The following is a 24,840-nucleotide window of genomic DNA, read 5'->3' on the forward strand; positions in this document are numbered from 1 at the left end:
GAGAAGTCCAGATGGTGGATGGATAAGAAGAGAGGACAGGCCAACTCTCTGGATGGACATGAAAGAGTGAGAAGACTCCAAAGCAGACAGAGAGAAAAATTTGCAACTTCTCGATGCGTCCCCAGGCCTCGGTAATGTTTTGCGCAGACTAGCGTTCGAAGGACATCTGATAGCTGCTAGCCCAGCTGCTTTAATATTTAGTTTCCGTGTCTCCTTGTCACCCTTTTGCAGATTACCTACACAGGCTAAAGATTACACCAAAAAGACAACAACAACAAAAAAAATCTAATAAAATGTAATCTTCCAAGCTTGTAATCCTCAGTGGCTAAAAAAAACCCAAAAAGAGTTGCATCACTGTGTAACCACCACACAGCAGGCCAAGCTGCCTACAGCTATGAATGTCATCCAGCGTGGCAAATGCACAGGAGGGGACGGCTAGGCAAAGAGGCTGAGATTTCAACTGAGGAGGTCATAGTCTCTCTGTCTCTGTCACAAACACACACACTTTGGCACTGTGCTAATAGCTAAAGAGGCAGTGAGTGCACATTGCCTGGGGCCACGCAGCCGCCTGCAGCCAGGGCTGAGGGAGGAGCAGGGAAGGATAAGGTTACTAGCATGGTGTCCAGTCCAGCAGCTCTTCCCTATCTGCACACACACTGTGTTTGCTAGCTCTGAAAAGCTAGCTCCTCTAGGGTAGGTGTCCATCTTGCACCGTTCCTTCACTGATCAGTCCAGGGGGGTAAATCTGAGCTTTAACTTGCCTGGCATGGAGCATGGTTGGCCCACACACACACAGGGACTACAGGTGGCCTCTCTGTCGCAGGCGACCCCTGACCCACGAACTCAGAACTACCCCGGCATATGCTCACACAGCTCTCCCCTAGCACATGGCTAGCTCTCAGAGCCACATGCCAAAACAAGTGCTGCCCACCTTTCACCACCTCTCCGCCTGCCCCTGCTGACGTCTTCATCTCCCTCTGTCTCTTTGCCCCAGCTCCTCGGCTCTAAAAAGGTTCGATCTCAGTGTTGATGAGAGAGGGAATGGTAAATACACGGACACGGGAGGTTATGAGAGGGTGAAAGTGTGCTGATGAGACCGGAGCATTCACGCCAGCTTATGACCGCCAGCTGACCTGCCATGCTGAACAGCTGCTGTGTTTGAAGTTCCCCTTTGCAGCTCACATTTCGCTCAGGGACTTTTCCTGACAATATTACTCAGAAGAATAATCTGCTGTGTTGAATTCTTTGGTATCAACCGACCCGATTCTAGTGCTGCTCAGAGCTTAGCACAGGCTACGGATCCAGCTCAACCCGGACACCTCTCCCAGACTTCAACGCTATACTACCAGGAAAGCCACAGTTACGGCTGTGAAAAAGTACACACCAGCACTTGCGCACACGCACACACACACACAGAAACATGGGCAGATGGAGGGAGACAGGTTAATGCTTCAGTATCCTGATGAGAAATGAGGTGTGGTCTGCTGTCAGCCTATGGGGATCTACTCCTATACACACTTTTAGGGCTCCACCTATCACCCTTAAGAGTTCTCTGGTCTGTCACTTTGGGGGAAGCCTTAAATGTTCTTAAACATTGGTGTGTGTGTGAGTATATGTGTGTGTGTGTGTGTGTGTATATATATATATATATATATATATATATATATATATATATATATATATATATACACACACACATATATATATATATATATATATATATATACACACACACACACACACACACACACACACACATACATACACACAACACAAACATATACTAAGTGCTGTGCAAAAGTCTTAAGCAGCCCTTTTTTTTAGTACAAACTTCGTGATAGATTTTTATTTTATGACTTCTACATTATCGAGTCAGTACAAAAACATTTTAGATTCCCAAACATTAGTTTTCCAGCACAAAATTAAATGTACAGAAAAATGTTTGTATGTCAGTAAAGAAAGCAGCATATTAAGTGCTAAGACACACTTTTCAAACAAAAAACATAATGATGGCTGCTGGAATGTGTGACAGTCAAAGGCTCCAGAAGAACTGTGTCTGGTTCTGCAAGATGCTCAGTAAAACTTACAGCTCAGTTCCTTACTAAACTGCACTAATTCTACCTGAGAGAAATTTTTTTTTTTAAAGCAAATGGTCATCACACCAAATATTGCCTTTGTTTCATTTATTACTCTTTACTGCTCTTTATAGTATTTTTTATTGAGTTATGGAGAAACATTTAATTTCATTATTTTTGCTCTACGGCATTTCTTTGCATGTGCCTAAGACTATTGCACAGTACTGTGTATATATACACACACTACCGGTCAAATGTTTAGACACACTCATTCTTTACATTTATTTATTTTTCCACATTTTAGAATAACAATAAAGTCTTAAAAACTCATGAGTAACACAAATGGAATAAATGGGAATTATATTGTGATAAAAAAAAATCCAAAATAAATCAAAATAATTTAATATTTTAGCATCTTCAAAAGTAGACCCTTTTTTGCCTAGAATTTCCAGAAATGTATTCTTGGCATTTTCTCAACTAATTTCTTGAGGAATCCCCCTGAGATGCTTTTAAAACAGTATTAAAGGAGTTCCCACCTACACTCGACACTTACAGGCTGATTTTCTGAATATTTTGCTCCAAGTATTATTAATATATAAATATTAATTTTCTAATGAAATAATGTTGGCACGATTATATTTTTAGCACCGATTTCAAACATTTAATTATATACCTTCAGATCAAAAGATTTTTAAGATCATGAGAAACATTTCAGTCAAGTGTCTCCAAACTTTTGACCGATAGTGTATGTACACACACAAACACAAACACACACACACACACACACACTCACCATGCTTTACAGCACTTTCTGGAAGTGGAAATGTATTCTCTCTCTCTCTTTCTACCTCTAATGTATAGTGAGTAGTTAATGATAAGAGCATAGTTTCCTGCTAGCGATGCCCAAGGCAAGAGTGCAGATAGAGTCTGTTAACGGTACAAGAGTAAGAAACAGCTCCAGCACCTAACAGACCTCCAATCCAGGAATAATGCACCTTGCCTGCCACCTCATAACACTTACGCCTGAATGACTAGCCATCTCTCTCTCTCTCTCTCACTCACACACACACACACACACAAAACCTGAAACCTCACTTATACTTTAGAACATATTCCTAAAAAACAGGCAGTGTCCGACTCGGTAACAACACGGTGTGATTAAATATAACAGATAATAAATGTCTGAGAGACTGAATTAATTACATCACATTTCTCTGTGAACAAATGCATTATGGATAAACATTTCTAGGCTCACCTTATAATAAAGCAATACCTTGCCACAAATATGCTCACCGTATGCACACAATAAATACCCTGTGACATTCCTCACACAAAATGCAGTGAATCTGAACAACTTTTCATTAGACGAAAAGATTCAGCGCTGTCATATTAGCATGAAGAAGCCCCCTCATTCTCTCACTTTCACTACACAGCTGAGCCATCCTACAACATGACTCCAGAGGTGGAGCTTCGCTCAAACATGTATACTTAAACATAATGGGTACAGCCTGAATAAGTAACAGACAATTCTATGCATGTCTCTGCTGCTAGCATTAAATATATATTGCTTTCCCATTTTATGAAACTTCTGTTCTTAATATAACAGACGACTGATCCCTCACAAAGCGTCTCTGTCCCGCATGCCGTTTCTACAACCTCTCCTCTGAAGTTCAAGTAAAGTTGAGAGGTGAGGAGGTCAAGGCGGTTTGGTTGCCGAGCTGTTGGGAAAGGGGCAGACACACATGCTGTCTGGACGCTGGATTGGCGAGGGGGTGGTATGTGTGTGTGTGTGGACCCCTACTCTTCTCCTTTTATCCCTCACACTTCCGCACACACATCACAGTCTCTCGCTGAGGACTGGGCCCGGCTCCCAGAAACACACAAGCAAGCACGAACACATGGATATGTACCCAAGCAAGCAGACACACACAACCTCTCCCTCTCTCTCTTTCTCACACACACACACACAGTCTCTCTCATCCACACTTTATACTCACGCGTAACTAATCTCTCTCCAAACTCTCCCCAAATAAATAAGCGCACAAATTATGATGTATATGAAATGATAGCCTACAGTTTACATTTTTTTTTTCTCCAGAGGAGGAAGAAACAAATATGGGCTTGTGGAGTGATGCTACATTTTCAGCACTGAACATGTGATAACATTCACACACTCTCGCTGAATGCATACTTCCTGATGGATATCTTCTGAATATTGACTAGGTGCTCTGAAAGGGAAAGAAATGAATGACAATAATACCAGGTTGACCAAGCACTGCTGAGATAAACGCACTGCTGAGCCCCATGAAGAACACTATTAGCAACTACTTAAAGCAGTATTCCAGTGTACACTTCATTCACTGGATCCGTAATGCACATGGAATGAACCAAAATAAGAATTCTGATTCATTTCCCTGGACTGAGAAAAAGACAAGAAAACCTGTTCATGACCTGTAATGGAAACCTTAGCACGTATATGCACACACACACACACACCTGCACAAGGGCACCACACACTCTTTAAAAATAAGTTTTGTCTTACATGCCTATTTGTCAGGAGAAAAGGGGAAAAAATTTGAGCGTTGGAGAGATTTATTTTTTAATTTTTTTACAGGACTACTGTATATTAAGTGATGCATCCGGTTTCTGATTTAAAAAATATTCAAGGCTGTCTGGGATTTTACCTCGAGAGCATTTTTTTTTTAAATCCAAATTTCAAATACTCTGAATTTTTTAAAAATTTCATTTAAAAAAAATTTCAAATATAAATTTTTTACAACATTTTATTCAAAATTTTAATATCTATACAAGGAATACATCTGAATCAGATTATTTCATAATCATGAAAATGAATCATTATTTTTAAATGTTCACTGAAAAATGTTAGAAATAATTTTATTTGAAGTGGGGAAAAAAGTTAGAAATAATTTTATTTGAAGTGGAAAATTAAAAAAATAATAATTTTATTTGAAGTGGGGAAAAAAGTTAGAAATAATTTTATTTGAAGTGGAAAAAATGTTAGAAATAATTTTGTTTGAAGTGGAAAAAAGTTAGAAATAATTTTATTTGAAGTGGAAAAAATGTTAGAAATAATTTTATTTGAAGTGGGAAAAAAGTTAGAAATAATTTTATTTGAAGTGGAAAAAAAATGTTAGAAATAATTTTATTTGAACAATCTGAATGTGAATCTTATCAGAAAAGGCCAAAATCTATCAGTCTAATTGGACACTTGTATCACACCACATATTTATGTTTCTGGCATGTCGACGAGTGTTTTATCTCTAGGCTTAACAGTTTTCCCCTCCAAATGCATCTGCCTTTAATAAAGTTCTCGTTTAGAGTATCATTAAAAGAGTAAGCAGTTAGTTCCACAAAGATTTAGGTATCGTTTTGTTTGGTGTTGAAAAACCTTACACTGGCAGTGTGTATGTAAACAAAACTACAACCATTACACTCTAAAGGTCTGATGAGAATGTTTTTCACATGTGTTTCTCCCTAAGGTTTAGTTGTATTCATGCACAGCCAGGTGGAAACAGAGGCATTTGTGTGTTTACTTGAAGCTACACAGACTACGTTCAAAACACATAACCACATCTGGCACAAATTCTTATGCCTGAAAAAGTCAATTATACAGTTTTGGAGCTTCATTTACAAATACCATTGACTGAAGAATTCCTGAAGGTGTTTTACAATAACCTGTGTTTCACATAAATGCTCATTTATTGCCCCGACTGCTCTTAGACTTCATTTATAAGAGTGTTTCACAAACATGGTTTCTGTTTTCTCAGTACAAGGAAATGTGTTCAATTATTGTTTGAGTTAATAATACGCTACAGATACACTAGACAGAGATTAGTTTAAAAACAATGGAGTATTGCTTTAATATACTTTCATTATGTTTCATAGACAGTTTTGGTCAATAATATCGTTGCTTGGATTACAACCTTTCCACAGTCTAATCTAGGTGAATGTTTTAATGCAAGGTTGATCGGTTTTCTAACCCTTTTTGGCTTGGAGAGCTGTAAAAAAAAAAAAAAAAAAAATAGGACTTCCTCCTGACCACTGGTGGCAGCATTGTACTGAGCCTTGAAGAGGAAACTGTACCACTGACATTATTCTATTCTCCTCCTGTATAAAAAAAAAAGAAAAAGAAAAAAATAAAGAAGAAGAAGAAGGAAAAAAAGGTTTGCTCATTTGTGAGAGTTCTATGCAGTGTGAGAGAGAAGACTGCACACTCCACCCTTCCATCTGCCTTTTTGAAGCTAGGGTCCTGTGCTGCTGGCCCTGGTGTATTCCTCTCAACACCCCCATAAAGATGACAAAGCCCTGATCAAAGTCACTGGCTGCCCCCTGGGTTCATCCCAATGTGTCACTCAAAGTGCAGGGCAAACACACACACACACACACACACACACACACACACACACACACACGGATCATGTGGGATCCTAGCGTCAAGTCACAGGCAGTTTAAAAACAGGAGGAGTCATTCAAAAGCCACTCAGATCCTGCTTGGCTGAAAGTTACACCAAAGCAGCAGTAAAAGAGGAGAAAATGACATAGCTTTAGCACGTCAGAACAAAACTTGCTAATGGAGAAGACATGCTATCTGAGCACCAGGGCTCTGTGAAAGCCATTAGCTGGCCTTGCTCCAGTCAGCCATTTCCGGTGGCTGTCTTCTCCTGTCTCTCGCCTCCTCTAAGCTTGTCCTGCTGAAGGAGGAGGCTTGTGTTTCTCATAGGTGTGAGTGGTGGGCATCTCCGGCACCGAACTGGACTGTTTGAACCGGTAGTAGTCAACAGCTTTCGGCATGCACAGCAGGAAAGGAGGGCAGGGGAAGTGTGGTTGAGATAGTTCAGAGATGCCTTTGATCCAGCAGAACTACTCAATACTTTTCAGATACACATACTAAAACAACTGAATAGTACAGAGAGCAAAAAAAATGTATACACATCTGTTTAATGTGATTCTAAGATGATTTGAAATAAAGCATTACATACTTCAAGTGACAGCAGGATGAACAGAATTAAGACAGGAGGAGTAGAGAGGGTGTGAATGCTTCAAAATGTCACGACATCTAGCTGATCTATCCTGGTGTAAATGGTCTGCACTTATATAGCGCTTTTTTTTTTTTTTTTTTTTTTTTTAACTTTAGCGGTTCTACAAAGCACTTTACACACACACACACACACACACACACACACACACACACCAATGGTAGCAGAGCTGCCATGCAAGGCGCTAACTTGCCATCGGGAGCAACTTGGGGTTTAGTGTCTTGCCCAAGGACATTTCAGCATGTGGAGTCAAGTGGTGCCGGGAATCGAACCCCAACCCCACGATTAGTGGACAACCCGCTCTACCATCTGAGCCACAGCTGACCGTACTGTTACATAACGGTCATAGACAACAAGTCCATGCAAAATTTGATTACTTTCCTGCTCACACACACCTAATTCAGTTCTTAAACGAACAGGGTTTCTGTGTGACTGTACACACATGCAGACCCTTAGTTCCTAAACGTAACCCAATCTTCATCATCTTCAAGTTAAAATAATAAAAACGACTTCACAAGCCCTTTCTCAGAACTGTATATATGAACAGCCAAGCACCTTAAAAATGTATGACTTGCATGGTGTGTGGCTCAATTTTCTCACACACACCAGAGAACAACAAATGCATTCTCATGTGTCTCACGCCACGTTGATGGGCTTCTGAACGTGGACCACTTAATTTACGGAAAGCATGTTCCGTCTTGCTCTGCTCCCATAAATTTGAGCAGCAGGGCTCAAGTAGTTAATGAGTTGCTCGTAAAACATGAATGCAGAGGTCAAGGCATTACAACGCGTGATATTGTGCATGAAAAGCATGTGAGAAGTTGGAGGGGCTGCTGGCTCTCTCCCAGGCCATCTGACCAGCTGGCCAAGAGTGAGAAAGTGGGCTGCAGGAGGAAACACAGGAAGCACAGAGAGTGAGAAAGTCAAGAGAGGAGGTCGAGCAAGTACTGTACACAGTAACAAAGAGTGTTGACTTCTCGAATGCTGATGTTTTTGTCCAAGCTATAGTGACATCCAACCTTTTGGTGTGAAAAGGCCCAATGGTATTTATGATGTTTGAATAAAACACATCAAATTACTTTCCATAATAAACACCCAGCGAAAATTTCTTCTTGTGGGGGCTGAGAGGAAGTCGTTGGTGGGAAGACCTGATACTGCTGCCATTAGAAAGAAGAGGGCCCATGTGAGGGGGGGAGCCAATCAGATGGAAGGACATGAGGGCATGGGGAAGGATGTGCAATTAACCCAATCAGCTTGATAAGGAGGTATGGGTGAGCTCTGCCCATGTGCCGAGAACAGAGGAAGCAACATTACCTTCCTCCCTGAGGCAATGTTGCAAACATAAACACAGACACACAGATACTAACACACGTGCCGATGTGAATGTGTGCATTCATCCACAGCGTAATCAGTGTGAGAGTGCTCGGGGTCAATGCTGAAGATCATGAGTCCAGGATTGGCCAGGAGACGTCAGTGTTCCCCTGTATCTGAACCCGGTCATCACCTGTTCTCCTTCTATCTCATCAACGCAGCCAAGTGGTGAGCCAAAAGCTTGGGTTACTCTGCTTTGACTGCTTTTAAGATGACCCTTACTCAAACAATGCACCTCAGTTAAGAAGGGATGTGTAGATGAAAGCTCACACATCTCTCGGAACTTCTGTGCTCGCCTTCCAACCCAGGCCACAGATGGCTGTTGTTCTGATCAAAAGCAGGAATGTGATTGAGGAAGATGGCTGATATGGTGAAGGGAAACTTTTGCATTTCTGCCTCAACACAGAGATGACTACTCTGACACGCCCTTATATGGGCAGCCACCTAAATAAAAGCAGTGATATGATCACTTGAACTATTTGCTCCTGCCCTATGCACAAGAACTGCTTTCATTCCTAACTGCTGTCTGATTTTTTTTTTAGAGAGGGATTTTTTTTTATAGTGGGAGGAAACTAGATGTGATATGTTTTATCCAATAGCTTATCACTTATCATAAGAATTTACTTGAAATGCTTAGTGTGTGACTGCAATAAAAACAAAAGCAGAAAACATCAGTAATATTATAAAGCAGCAGTTAAAGTGTAATGAGGTTTCTGGTTGGATTTGCAGGCATGACACTGGGCTGACAGACCGAAGAGTGTGACTGCTAAATTACTGCATAGAGATGAAAGAAAGAGTAAAAGATTAAGAAAAGGACAAGCAGGGAGGTTAAGTGTGTGGAGGCCAGTGCTAATTGCTAGCAATCTGCAATATAGAATTGGGAATAATTTGTTGACTTGAAGTGCTGGTTACAAAACACGCCACTATTGTGAAAGTGCCAAGAGGAAGATACTATGCCCTACATGAGGCTATACTACACCAGATGTGTAGGGTATGTATATTTCCGAGTGGCTGGGCATACAATGTGCAGCAAGTTGCAAAGGGTGTGAATACCAGAGAAGTGGAAATGGTTGGTTTGGGCAGCTCAGCCTGTCTGTGACCCATCGCCTTGTCTACAACATGCAGTCCCATGTGATGAGCCCCATGGCGCCCTCCATTCTCCCTACTCTCTGTCCTGGAAGAATTCAGGCTAAAGGATCAGAAGGGAAGGGAGCAGCAAGCCAGCTTTGGTCAATAGCACAGCGACAGCCACAAGAGCAGCGTAGCTGTAGAGAGGCGTCAACGTGGAGCCAGGCCCCAGGCGCACCTTCAGGCTCTGCCATTGTGTTGCAACAAGCCGGGCCATTCACAGAGCCTACGTGTCGCTAAACTGCACTAATGAGTGTGACCAAAATCACAGGGCCCCTATTCAGGAGTACAATGCGTAGGCCTGGTCTAAGCAGCGGGCATGGGGAGAAGCAGGAAGGGGGTCAGTGCTGGGTGCTCTGGGGCTTGCTCAAGCTCTCTCAGCACACACTTTAATGACCGGCCAATCAAGCAGGAGACAGGACACAAGAGAGGGAGAATAACCCATGATAAAACAGCCTGTTTTTTCTGTGTATGCTGCACAGAAATATTATGTTCTCACTTCCTTTCTTAAAACCACAACCCAAGGCAGAAGCTCTAGCCAGTGTAAACAAGTCGAGTTTTCTGCCTAATGAATGTTGTGGTTTTATCAAAGGTGCTGTCCTAGTTCAGTCTTCCTTTGGATGAATTACAATATCAAAATAGCAAAAAAAGAAAACAGTTGTTCATGATGTTTTTTCATTCACATTACTTTTTTCACATTTGTTCTTATAAATAAACAGCCATCATCCTGAAGTAGCTTGAAAAAATAAGCAGCCTAAAACCGTGTAACTACAGATAGAACTTTGCAACTGACAATGTGGTCCCAAAAAATAAAGGAAAAAAAAAAGCCCAGCAGCACCAGTCACATCAACGTGGTGTCTGGAAAAGCAGGCCATGTCAGCTTCCATCAACTGGAGAAGGCTTTTTCACAGGAGCTATTTTCAAAGCTCCCAAGAGCAGGGCAGGATGGCCATTAAAACCCTGTTAAAACACTTCTGATGTTGTCAGCGGCCGCGAGGTGGAGTGGCCTAGTCCGATCGTCGAGATGCTATCTGCCTGCAGCAGTTCACCACCGCTGTCAATACTATGAGCTGGAAGGTGCAAGATGAGCAACAACCTAATTTGGCCATCAAAGTTTCATGTATTTTCCCCAGGCAAAAGCAGTGGAGAGCTGGAAACGATGGGGGACTAAGAGAGGCTAGCTCTAACGCTGCCGAATGACCTTCACTCCTGAACCTTTTAAAACCCTTTAAAATGCACGGCTTACACTCTGATGTATTAAAAGGAAGATGGGGAGGAAAAACCATGCTGGTCGCACTTTTAAAGTTCTGACCTCGGGCTGAATTACATTTGCAGCATTTACACGTATAATAGTGACCCTTTCAGAAAGCTTGCTCTGACCTCGAGATGCTTTCACCTCAAGAGAAGGGCTTTTATTTATTCAGTATAACTGCCACATAGGCACATACCAACATCAGAGCATTTGGAGAAATTTTAGCACCACATCCTACCACAAACACACTTATACCCAGCTGTTATTTTTTATGCAATACTAGCAATGTGATGCAGAATACAGAAAGAACGATATGAGGCCAAAGTACTTGAAGAAGGAAGAAAGCAAGATGTGGCGCTGATGCTGGAGGTAGGGTAGGATAGTAATGCGTGCTTGAGAATCATTTCACAAAAGTGAAATAGAAAATTAGCTTAACAAACATGAACAGGCATTATTAGCTAATCTTGGCACATGAATAAAACAAGTGATTGCACATGTTTCCATACTGGTCTTAAACTTCATCAATGTTTGCGAGATATATACTTCTACATCCCAACGCTGGGAGAAGAGGGGTGCATAAAGGCTACATAAAGGATTTACCTTGTACTTTTGACATGCTGACAGCAATGTGTTAGCCAGTAGTCCAGAGAGAAATTACAAACTGAAGGGTTTGAAGGTCATTTTGTAGCTGTGCACATACGGGGCACTATGTTTTAGACTTTGGATATCCATTGGCTATCATACAATCATTTTTTGAAAGACACACTGAAATTGTACACACAGGGTCTGACTGTAAATTAATCTGATATACATTACCTAATGTAAGCTTTAAGTCCATTTCTGGCTTCCAAGGACCAGTGGATGATAATGTCATAATACTGTAGTCCTCTTATTGCCCAAAAAACATGTTATAATGATAGGGCATCACATTAAATGAACAACAGAGCTACCTGAATGTTAGTTAGCTTGTTGTTGCTCTTTTAAAGGTTGGAAAAAAATTTTTGAAGCAAGTCTTTCAGTCTTCTGGCTGGAGCGAAATGAAATTGGAAACTGTGACGGTTAGGAATCTGTGCAAATCATCTGTTCAATCCATATTTATTTTGAAATCAGAAAATGGAAAATGAAAAATGACTTTTGTTCGGAATTTACCCGTTTATTGTCATGGCTGAATCTTAGATGTATATTTTTAACAGTTCTGTTTTGACCTAGCAGGAAGGCAAACTAGATGCCAACCTCGTGGAAATGGCAGTGGCCAGATTGATAAATGAGGTACATTTCTTCAAGCTCCTCTACTGCTAAGATAGCGAAGGGATAGTGAAGGGATTCTGCAACACAATCCTGACTCAGGGTTACGACATTAAGCTGAGACACAAAATACACAAAGGAGTGTGCTGACCAGAGCTCTGTCTGTCACAGTGACACATCAGAATCCTGAAGCCTGTGGGTGAAAGTTTTAGGATGATTCACTTAACATAGCATAGTGACAGCATACAGCGTGTGATAATTCGGCCTTAAAATGTCCTGTATATATGTGTATATAGATGTATGGGTACTGGCTTGTGATCTCATACTAAACAGAGTTTAGAAGAAGAGTGTCTTGGAGAATGTAGCATGGTGCAAGCTTTTTTTAACCACAACAGAGGTATGTGATAGTTGTGTGAGCTCATTTACCTCAGCAATCTATTGTGAAGCCATGACAAGGCCAGGAATACAGACACTGCAGGAGAGAAAGCTCATGAATAAATAACCAGAGGGGAGTCGATGTGTGGCTGAGGCTTCTGCTCTACTGAGTTCTGACACATCAGAAAAACTGTCAATGTTTGAGGAGGGAGAAGAACAGACTTTGGTAGGTTGGCCATATTATAAAATTAAAACCTAAATGAGCAGCAGTTATATACTTATACTATATGCCAGCAAGCTTAGAATTCAGATGGTTGACGAGTTCATATCACAAAGTGAAATTCCTGCAGTGCATATACAATAATGTGAAAACCATGCATATCAACAAAAACCAGGAAAAAACGTGGCAAAACTCTCACCTCAGGGGTGAATATAAGTATTGAGGACAGTGTGACCCGGACAGAGTGTTTTATCACAAGCACAGCTCTGGGAGGAGGCCAGTGTGATAAAAACAGATTTAAGGAGATTCCTGGCTCTAACTCACTGAGCTCTTTCACAGCTTTCAGAAGTTCTCAAGCAGGGGGAAGCGACAACTATCAAGGAAGGACCCGGAGTATGTGTACAGTATATGACGGGCCAATGCATATGTGTGTTTTCGTGCACCCCTTTGCAAACACGTCCCCTGCTGTGCTGCAGTTTATTTACAGGAAATGTGTGGGGAGCATCACGCCTGGCTGCCTGATGCAGAGTGACGTGGCGTCTCTAGTGAAAGGAGAAGTTAGCATGTCAGGCAGGTCAGCATGGGGCAAGCAGACAGTCAATAAAATATTCAGCGCACCGCTCTTCTATCATGGATCTAATGCTGCAGAAAAGCTGGCAGAATTCAGAGTCGTCACATTTTCTGAGTAGACTCATTCCGTTATGATCTAATTGACTGTTTTGGCCCATGTGCTCCTTCACAGGAAACGGCATGTTTTTTCTCCTGGAGGTAACACAAGGCTATGGTCCAGCTAGTGGAAGTTCAAAAGTGCACTCTGACCTATTGGCTGTTACAGTATGCCACACAATACACAATGCTCTCCACCACTGCCACCACTAACTATTTTAAGCTTATTTCTATTTTTCACTTTCCTCAGCCTATTTCTCTTTTTTTTTGTCAACATCCTTCCTGCCTCTTGGTACAAACTAAATATATGGTTGACTTCAGAAACCAATGCATCTTTCCATTGTGTTAGTGTCAGAGAGTTCTAAGACATCGTGGATCATATAATCACAACACAAGACAGTATTTCTGGTTTCAGTTCAACACTGGCTCAGCTATAAAAAACAAAACAAAAAACAACAAATGGATGATATGCAGATGTTATAACAACATGAAAACAGACGTAACGCGTATGATATGATTTGACTACTTCCAGACATGCTCAGTAAATCATTTTACATTATTACTATCATTGAAAGATATACATGAATCACACCTTAGGCAAGAGTCATAATACTTTACAGGATTACTTTCACCACTGGAAAAGCTACCAAGTAAAACTTTTTCTTTATTTCTAAATAATATGCTAGGGGATTCTTTTGTGCTGCAAAATACATTCATATTAAACATTTCTTGCTATAGGATGTCCTGCTGCTGGAGTCTCCTGCCACTTTCTTAACATTATATAACCGTAACCCAATATGCTCTAATACAAACTGCAGACTAGCCTCTCAGTTAGACAACCCCAGCTTGTGGCCTTTGCGAGTGCCTGGGTATGTAAAACACGGTAAGAACACACATTTTCACAGAGCACCTGCCTTTGATTTCTGTTACACGTCAGGATGCCTTGGGAAACAAGGCCATGCAAGGAGGGAAAAAAGGTATCCTTTTAATAGTTCACAATTGGGAGCTAACCTTAGAGGTAAAAAAGAACAAAAAAACCCAAAAAGAAGCTGTATCTCTTCCCTAGATGGTTTTTATTTTCTGAAGGCACGCCATAATACATCACAGTCCTGAGTCCCGAGGCCCACAACTTTTAGATGCTTAGCAATGCTAGCTCAGGCGTTCTTTTGCACACAGGCCGGACTCAAGTAAATAGTCCTGATCAAAAACATTCCATTCCACAACACCATGAAGAGTGCAAGGGAGAGGGAAAGAGAGAAGCGGTCCGTTTGAAAACAGACCCTCTCCCTATTCTATAATTTTCACAACAGCTAATTGTTCCAGACCTCCCACAACTTGTTGCCAGCAAAGTGTTCAATTGCACACTGTAACAAAATGGGTGAGGAGATAAACAGAACGCACGTCTCCGAGAGGACACACACCAATCTGACTGGTGACATACACAGAAGTAGCTCTATAACCATATGCTCAGAGGAAAGTGCTTCAAAACTCCATAGCACAAGATTAAGAATAATGAGAATCTTGTCAAAAGAATAACGGCTGAGCATAGCTGAGCTGTCCAGGGGCAGACAAACAGAGACTCCTCTTTCCCTCTAGGATGGCATTCTGGGATTTTGCAACTTAAGTTAAACCACGTTGGGGGTGATGGAGGGGGTAAAGACCCCGTCCACAATGAGACTTGGGGAATGTTCCTGGTTTGTTGTTGGCAATACAGAGCTGACCTTCAGGACAATGGGGCATATTTTTCCAAGATGCAGAAAACTGATAGCAAGTGTGGCAGCGTGACAAAGGAGCGCCTCTCTTCTAGCTGCCGCTGTGCCGTGAGAAAAGCGGCCTCGCTGCGCATGTTAGCACAGGAGCCCGTTTCATTGACGGCCAATCATTACCATCTTGAATGTGGCGACCCATGAATGAAGCTGGGGTCTTGGCATAGCTCAGCCACCTACTCACACGAGTAGATGAGGATCTCACACTGCGCCTGGTCTGCAGCACTGCCCACCCTGGGAAGAGAGACTCGGAAAAGCGGTCACATTTGTTTCCACTTAGGTTATATGATCTCTGAAGGTCTAATTTGAACAAATCCTCCGCTGCAGCCACAAACTGTACTGTTCTTGTGAGATCTTTAATACGCAGGCTGGCACTAATGTTGCACTAAAGTAAATATAGAGGCAAGGCGAGGGTTCAGCGTGGCAAGGGCCTGGAGTGGTCAAGCCTGAGCCTTCCTACTCATTACTGACACGAGACTGACATAAAGTAAACTCCAGCTCCCACACCCTGTCATTTAGCAGCAAGCAAGCTTTCGCTGGCACACCCTATAAACACCCTTTTCCCCTGACAACATGAAGCTGAGCACTTTACAACTCCAGTTATTAAAAGCAAGAGAGGCGAGGGTGAGCAAAGAAAGAGCAGGCAGGAGGAAAACACTTCTTGGTAAAAGCACATAAGTGTGAGAGGAAAAGGGTAAAGAGAGAGAAACTAAAAGATGCAGGAAGGGCTAAGGTGTGCCTGGGGACAGGCAGCTTGCTCTCCTTGCTGCACATCTTCTGTTGCTGTGATGCACTACTAGTGACTACTCTTTCTACAGTGCATATGGAAGCTGCAAGACCCTGGGGTGAAGCTGCACCTCCGAGTGCACCCTGGTGAAAACTTGACTTACCCTGTCCAGTCCTCATACCAATGACCAGGAAGATGAAGTCTTATCCCTCTCAACAAAGCAATCATTAGGTTACAATGGACTCGTCAGTGGTGCATTTCCCCCAAGTAAAAAATATTAAAGCACTAGTAATGTTTCCAAATGGTCCTGGAATATGACAGTAGTCCTACAGTTCATAAAATATCAGTGCTTCAATAAAAAGAGGCAAGAGAGTCAGTATAAGAACTGTATACTACCATGCCTGTACATGGAACCCAGAATGTTTATTTATTTATTTTTTGGTGGGGGAGTGTATTTTTACACCTTTAACCCCAAACTTGCAAAGTACCTCTCACTGCAGAACAAGGGTTCATGGGGTGGCGTTGGATCTGATCTAGGCTGGATAAGTGTATTTTAAATGTGCTGCTTCGTCTTATACAGTGCTGCGTGGGTTTGGGTTAGGTTTATAGAGTTGGATCAGCTCCAGCTCCACCCCTTGGACTTTTGGTCTTGCAGTGAGGACTCTCTCTAACTTGGTCATTTGCCAGTTCTCACCCGCTAGCTAACCCTCACCTATTACACGACAGCTACCAAACAGGGAAGGTCAAGATTAGCATGTGGTTCCTCCAAGACACGTGAAGCCAACCACTGCATCTTTTTAAACTACTGCTCATGTTACATCACAGGGCAACTGAACACACTCAGAGGATAGTGCTAACTACCCTGTTTTGCATACTTGAGCTTGCAGACACTAATGATTGGTTAGGGTCACTCTGACTGACAGAAGAGAGAATATGCCATCCCTCCCACCCAGAGAGGAAGGCCAATTTTGCTCTCTTGGACCCTCAGCCATTGAGGTGTGTGGCATCATTGATATTCAATCTTCAGACAATATGGTGATGGCTTTTCGTTCATGGCAGTTGAGAGTCCAAATCTGGAAACCAGAGTTTTTAACCACACCAAACATTGACATGATAAAACTGTAGTAGTTGACCAAGTTGGATAAACAGCATGCCACTGAGGTAATCCACATGAATGATGAAAGGTCACCCAAACAAAGGGTGGAAGAATTTATGAGGTGAAGAGGGGAAAAGCAAAGGTGGGGTTAACTAATGTCTGGCAGATGACAGATCCCTGAATTTTTTGCTCACGCCTGTAAGACAGCAGCCACTCTGGCTGAACACTGTGGCTTTGTACTGCAACTTCACTGTAGGGTCTTATGCTGATTAAAATGCTGGCAGAAAATAAAAACTGTCCATTCACAGTACTGCCCTGAGGTTCTTATCTGAAATCATATTTTGCAGCAGTGCACAGGAACAAAGCTGGCCCAGTTCGGCGACTCGTCTTTTTGTCACTTTGCACAAAGAATGTTCCTCAAATGTGCCCCCGCATATTTGGCCCCTCAGGACGTGAAAGGATGTGGAGCTAACCAGACAGAGACACATTTTAAAACAGACTTTATGCAAACCCTGACATTAGAGATTAATGTAAGCCCTTCTGCAAAAGTTTTAATGAAATTTTCTGAGGGGGCAGCCACTCCTTCAAAGAGCTTTGGAGTGCAGACAGGATGTGTTTTCAGACCAGCTCACACATCAGTTTGATGATGTGCTTTTTTTCTTGTGGTTGTTCTCTGAAGAGGAACCACTGGAAAAGATTGCGCTGGTGTGAAACGGTCCTCAAACAAGCTAATCTTCCTGATAATTGCAGCAATTGTCCTTTATTAAAATAATGACTAGGTAGAATGTGCCTGAATGATTTGAATTCAATCGAATTTTATTGCTATAGCACTTTTAATAACACACATTGCCCAAAAAGCAACTTCATAGTAATCCAGACTTGTAGACTTCAATCCGTAACGAGCAAATCAGTGGCAAGGAAAATCTTCCTGAGATGACATGTGGACGAAACCTTGAGAGGAACCAGAACGAAAAGGGAACCTCTTCAGGGTGACATCGAATGGTAGGAAGAACAGCAACAGCTCCATGCTGGACTCCTTACAGTGCTCCAAGGGCACAGTAGCATGATCCTCAGTGATCCATTTCAATTGTTTTTGTGTAGAAGAATTAGGAAATGGCATGAACTTTTTAAGGGAAGGCAACAAAAAAAAGAGACTTTAATAGTACATACTGAGTACAAAGCATCCCTGCTGAAAAGTGATGCTTTAAGAGTTGTGAGCGTCTGAAAAACTAGCCTCAACTTGAACAAGAAGGACAAGTTATATGGAGCCAGAGTGAGAGCAAAGCAGACCGACTGCTGTGTCTCTTCCTCAATTCAGCATAAGAGAGACAGAGTTCAAGAGCCTTCTCACTGTCACAGCACTCTTGCTCTGAATCTCAGCATTCCAAATATTTACACTCGGTGGAGCCTAGGGCTGAGAGCACTGTTAGAGTTACAACACATCTTTTACAATGTGCTAACATTCCGTAATGCATAACAGACCCAGAAAACAGACGATTTCTGAATGAGGGCAAAGATGAATAGTCATGAGTTTAAATTATGAGCTGCTTTTTGTTTTCATGTATCTCTTAAATGTATTCCTACATTTGAGGGCAATCAGATTTTGGATTATGTCCAACCATACTGTTTGTATTTGTGGTATCGTTTGTTCATCGGGTTTTTTGGACATACTTGAGCAGCTACCCGTCACTGACATTACTGTTCATATTAGATTGTAATCATATAGTACAATAGTAAGAATTAAAGTGTGCTTTTAGGGCATGCTTATATTCAGCATTTGATTAAGTTGTGCATGGAAATGGTCAAGTGGTCAAGAAAGGAATGTTCTAACCTGAGTTTTGAGAATACTTCATTTTTAGGTCATGCTTTGTAATAGTGTATTTGTTGCTTCTTCTTCTTTCTTTCCTTTTTTTTTTTTTTTTTTTTTTTTTTTTACACAACAGTGCGGTAAAGAAATGTTATAAATATGTTTAAGGTCGCATCGTTTAGCCAGACATTCATCACATGTTGCACATCCTTCCAACTTGAAGAGAAGTCCCTCTACAAATTGCCTCTCCCATTTCTTTCTTTTTTTTCCCCCTAAATGTTTTTTGGGGGTTCTTTTTTCTTCACAGAGGATTGGTGGATGTTAGGGGTCTCCAAAACCCACTGAGTCCCACTAGTCATTTTGGGCTTTATAAATAAAATTGACTGATATTTTAGATTACAGGCTATTTTTCATTATGGAAATTAGGGGCATATATATGATTGAATTTTTACATGCACTTATGTCTAAATGTCTTCATTTTATTTAGAAATAAAAGTCTTCACCAGCAAAGCATAAAGAACTTTTTCAATATGACATATTAAACAGGATCCCAGAGTAAGGGCTATGCAATTTATTCGATAAAGATCTCACATGCCAGACACATCTTTTCTCACAGTGCCTCAGGCTAGAACAACAAATTTAGTGGCCATTTCATTATTCCGGGTCTTCTCATCAAACTTCACCCCCTCTGTAAACTTCCTCACTTTAATCAAATTCAGATCAGCCTGTATTACACATTTTTCACATTCTTAGAGATAAGAAAAAGCCACTTGTGTCCTCACTGAGCCCTTTGTGTATGTGTGTTTGCGTGCCTGTCTCTATGTGCGTGACATTTAACACGAGGAGATGAAATAAACACGCGTCTCCCACCACTGAAACTGGGCGGACAGTTTAGTAGACTGGCTGGCGTTTTAGGTTAAGTGGTTGTTTGGGTAGGTGGGGGGTCATCTTATGACATGCTGTAACTCAGAGAGGCAGAGGGGTTGAGAAATCAGTCTTCTTATTCACACCAACACAGTCTGAAGAAGCTTATGTAGAAGTGTGTATCAGGACTGGGATCCCAATGTGGAAAAAAAGAGTCACAGGTGTGGGTGTTTTTTTACGATCATGTGGGCGGGTGGTCAGATATTAAGCTTCCGGGACAAAGTGAGACCATTTTTTTATAAATTGGACTTTTCTTTCATTCGTTCAGTCATTTTCAGTAAGTTCTTTATCCTGGTATGGGTTCATGTAGTTTAAATGACAAATTCCTTGTATTTCAGAAACAGAACCAACTAAGCACATTAGAAAATATCACAGACAGATACAATAATTTCAGGGCTAGGAAGGAGGGGGTGGAACTAAAAACAATCCTGCACACACCTCTACATTTTGAGTTTGACACTAGACACTGACCAAAGCTCACTGTCACAAGGAAGCAATCATTAGGGGTGTAACGATGCACAAAATTCAAATATGATAAGGTAAAATACAGTGGTGTCCTGTTATGATACAAATTTGATACAGCAAAAACTTCACAATGGAGTGTGACTGATGCACAGAGCTTTTATGATTCATCTGTTAACTAGTTGTGCTTTCAAAGTCATGTAGTTCTTTGTAGCCTTAGATGTGTTCAGTCGGCACAGTGATTTCCTTAACAGGGATGGAATCAGCAAGGAAAGAACACCTGATGTTGGCCATGTTCGCAGTATTAGCTCTAGTGTATTTCACACATTATTTGGCAGATTCGGGACACTGTAATGTTCTGGTCCACCACTTATTGGACGTCAGTGTTGTAACTTATTGGGAAGCCCTCTCATACACTAGACATTAAAGATTTGGGGGAATCTTCCAGTTCCAGGCTGACTGGAGAGGCATCTCTCGAGCTAGCATGCTAGTGTATTAGTACGTGAAAAATGTTCTGCTTAGGAAAAGAATCTATTTGAAAATGTCCTGATTCCAGACAAAGTGGAAGCTACTTGTTCAGAAGAGGAAGCGTGGGCTTGATTAAATGTTTAGTACATCTCCTGTAATAAAAGCGGTATTTTATGAATAGCATAGTTTTTATGCAGTCTGTTGAATGTTTTGTTCAGCACTCAGATGTATTGAATCGAGAGTCTCAAATTGAACAGTACAATACAATATGCTGTATCGTTATCCTAGTAATTATGGACTGTTCGAAAGCCTGAACCTAATTTTAGCTGTACCAAAAAGTCAGGAGGTGAGTGGCATTAAGTTGCTAGAGGCACAGGCTGTAATTTGTGAGCCTCTAGCGGCTTTTGGTGATTTGGTGTAGGCCTTCATTAGAGACGTGTTGGCAGTGATGATAAAGCTGAGCTTGTTTCCGAGTGATGATCTGCGCCAGGAACATGGCGAGAGGACAGACCACATGCAAGGCATTATCGATGTACTCTATAAATAATTACAGACAAAGGCATGGAATGAAATTCGGATTTAGGTCCTCATGAATAACTGTGAAACTTCACCAGCTTCTTAGGAACGCGTAGATTCAGAGAAGGCAGTAAACATGAAACTCAAGTAAACGCGAGTTATTCACCTCTCAGTGTGGCAAGACATGGTACTGGATCAACCTGGACTCATTTCATGAGCAGTAATTAAAAAGTGTGTTAAGATTAACCACGCCAGTCGAAGGTCTGGAACAAGAGCCCAGAGGAAGGAAGATAAGTTTGAGTGTTTTCCTGGCAAGGCTCGAGAGACTCCCAACTGCTCTTCAGTGAAAACATTTTGACTAAGAGATCACTGCTATTTCTTCTTGTATAATTTCTACCACAATCCGTTTACATTCTTACAGACATCTTAAGCACTTTACTTTCGGAAACTGAGACACTCTCTTTAGATTAGGACACAATAAATCTTGCTGGCTTGTTGTGAGGCACAAATAAACTGAAGTAAGTGTTGATTTAAAAATACAAATTTGGAAGTGGGGAGAGGCACTCTTCCTGAGGAGGTTTCCGGAGAGCCAGTAAACATCACGCTGTCTGTCACTGCAGGAGTCAGGACGAGTCACGGTCAAACTGGGGTGGGGAGTGAGACGATGCACACAGCTCTGTGTGTTTGTGTGTGTGTGGGGAGACAGGGAGTCGGTGGGGTCAGTGTTCTCCACATGCAGGCCTGTTCTGCTGCCAAGTGTCCAGCTGCTGATAGGTGTCTGTTTACAGGGTGGCCCAGAGCTGCGGAGGCCAAAGGCACAAACACACACAGCTCAGAACTGCCCCTCAGCCATATGACTGCCTGTTTGTTTTCAATCACCAGGGCCCTATTCACCTAAATGATTAACTTTATCAAACTTATAAACAAGGAAGCACAGGACATTGATAGAGGTGCCAACATTGCTAACAAGAAAATCCTATCAGGCAGGGAGTCGAAACTGAATTTTACCACAAAACACTAGTGTATGTCAGCAGATGAGACAGAATTTATTTTTCAGATATGCACCAAGCAACAGTAAAGAAACAGAGGGGGGGAAAAAAAATCAGGTGTGACTATTACTTAATAACAAACAGTTACTCCATTTTTACTGGCCAAAGAGATGATAATTCCCCCCTTGTTTTCTACTGGCTCACAAACCAGAGGCTTGTGGATTCACAGGTCAAAGTTCACACAGTTGAAGTTGGTATGGAATGAAAGTAACCGTATCCGACTACGCTATGCTCATTCATCTTTCATTTCAAAATAAAGAAATATATCTATCAACTTATACATTTATATAATGTAACTTGTACTGCATGCACATATGTACTCTGTGCTTTGGAAAAGTATTTGCCTCCACCCTTCAAATGAAATACAACATAAAACGCTTTTTCACATAACTGTATGTATATGGCTTGTCCAAATATATCATTACAAACATTTGATCCTCTTTGAAACAGTGTGTATTAATAAAGATGATACACTCTATCAAATGACATAAAATTGAGATTTTGTTGTAATTTTCACAATTTAATTCAACAACAAAAAAAAAACAACAGATCAGTCACATGGAAAAGTACACTCCATCATTTATCACACCTTCAAATCCATAAAAATTAGAATCAGGTGTTCAGGACTGGGTGCCAGTGATTAGAACCTGCTTAGGGAGTGCAGGTGGAATCTGTCTTTTTTTATATCCCTCTCATATCTAGTGTCTGGTGTTCCCTTTGTTATTGAGGTGTGTGGTGTTATCACGCCAAGATCTAATGATTTCAGAAGAAAGGTTGTGGATGCCTATGAGTCTGGCAATGGGTTTAAAAAGATCTCCAAATTATTTAAAATACATCATTCCACTGTAAGGAAAATCATCTACAAATGGCACAGATCTCAAACGACTGCCAACTTGTCTAGGACTGGCCATCCCAGCAAATTGAGCACAAGAGCAGACAATCTGATGCAAAAAGAAGTCTCGAAGAACCCCAAAATTCCACCAAAGGATCTGCTAGCAAGTCTTGCAACTGTTGGTGTCCAAGTGCATGCTTCTACAATCAGAAAGAGATTGAACAAATTTGATCTGCATGGGAGGCGTGCCAGGAAAAAGCCTTTGCAAGACTACAGTTTGCCAATGAGCATTTAGGCAAAGATAAAAGATAGAGTGGTTTGGCCACAGTAACAGCAGACATATTTGGCGGTGACCAAAGACAGCTCTTCAGGAGAAGCAACTCATACCAACTGTGAAGCACGGTGGTGGAAATGTTATGGTTTGGGTTGCTTCACCGTCTCAGTGACTGGACAGCATGCATTCATTGATTCAACTATGAATTCTGCATCATATCAAAGAGTGCTTGAAGATAACGTGAAGCCATCTGTCCGAAAGTTGAACCAAAAGTGAACCTTTCAACAGGATAATGATCCTAAGCACACTAGCAACTCCACCAAACAATCCACCACATTATATATATATTTTTATATATATATATATATATATATATATATATATATATATATATATATATATATATATATATATATATATATATGTGTGTGTGTGTGTGAGAGAGAGAGAGAGAGATTAATGTGTGTATCAGCAATTACCAGTTAGCAAAAAGAGGGATTTAAAGGGAATTAAAGAATTTAGAGGGAATTAAAGATTTAGTGCCTGATGTACTGCTAATATCGCTGACGGTGTTATTATTATTTGTTTTTAAAGCAGCAGGGTGGTGGCCTAGGAGAATAACACAGTGGCTGGAAACTCAGCAGGATTTTCCAGGTGCTGAAATTTAAGAATATTTTAAACGCAAAGTTTATTTCTGAAAACAAAGTACACATCTTAACCTGATATAACAGCATGTACAATAGCAGCACAATGAAAGTGGGCTTTGTGTGGTGAAACAAATAGAAACCATTAAAAAAAGGCCAACAGAAAAAAATTGAACTGATTTCCTATTGTAGTATATGCCAAGAAAAAACTAAAATAGTTCTCATTTTCATATCGAAATGAAAAATGAATGAATGCAATGCACTAAACAAACATGCATGTCTTTCACATCCTGCTTCCTTTCCCCCTTCAGTGAATTGGCTTTTTTCATGTTTCATTTTATTCATGTTTGGTCTGACTGCTGCTTTAGCCAAAAAAGCAGGAGGGTTATAGTTTTCAGGTGGCTGCTATATTGCTGCTAAATGCTAAGCCTAAACTGTCTGCAGTGAGAATATGGTGAAGAGTGAAAATCTTTAGCGTTAGCGTTAGAGGGTTAGAAACAATGATGAGCCTTGGCACTCTTTATCCTAATTGAAGCTGACTGGAATAAACACAGTGATGGTCGATTTCATTATCCAGGCTAAAGCCTGCCATTTGAATCAGTTCTGTGAATCTTTTGCTACACAGGCATGATGACTAAACTACTAAACTATAAGATGACACTGCTGTAAAATTGAAAATGAGTCTTAAAATTGCGATGAATTAACCTTCTGCCAATACCCAATATAAGACCCCCCCACAAAAAAAAAAAAACAAAACAAACAAAAACAACCAAAAACCAATAACAAGAGGAACAGGAACATGACTGAAGAGAAAGAGGAAAAAAAGAGAAAAGAAACACAAAACAAAAGGCCTAACCTCCCACACACACACATTTGCACAGTTTAA

General features: G+C 41.1%; 1 protein-coding gene across 5 annotated transcripts in view; it reads right to left on the minus strand.

Annotated features, from left to right (window-relative positions):
• bcas3 (BCAS3 microtubule associated cell migration factor) overlaps positions 1–24,840 on the minus strand; it is a 221,795-nt gene that overhangs the window by 51,428 nt on the left and 145,527 nt on the right. The window lies entirely within an intron of this gene.

Source organism: Ictalurus furcatus, chromosome 17 (assembly GCF_023375685.1).
Source record: "Ictalurus furcatus strain D&B chromosome 17, Billie_1.0, whole genome shotgun sequence".
NCBI lineage: Eukaryota > Metazoa > Chordata > Actinopteri > Siluriformes > Ictaluridae > Ictalurus > Ictalurus furcatus.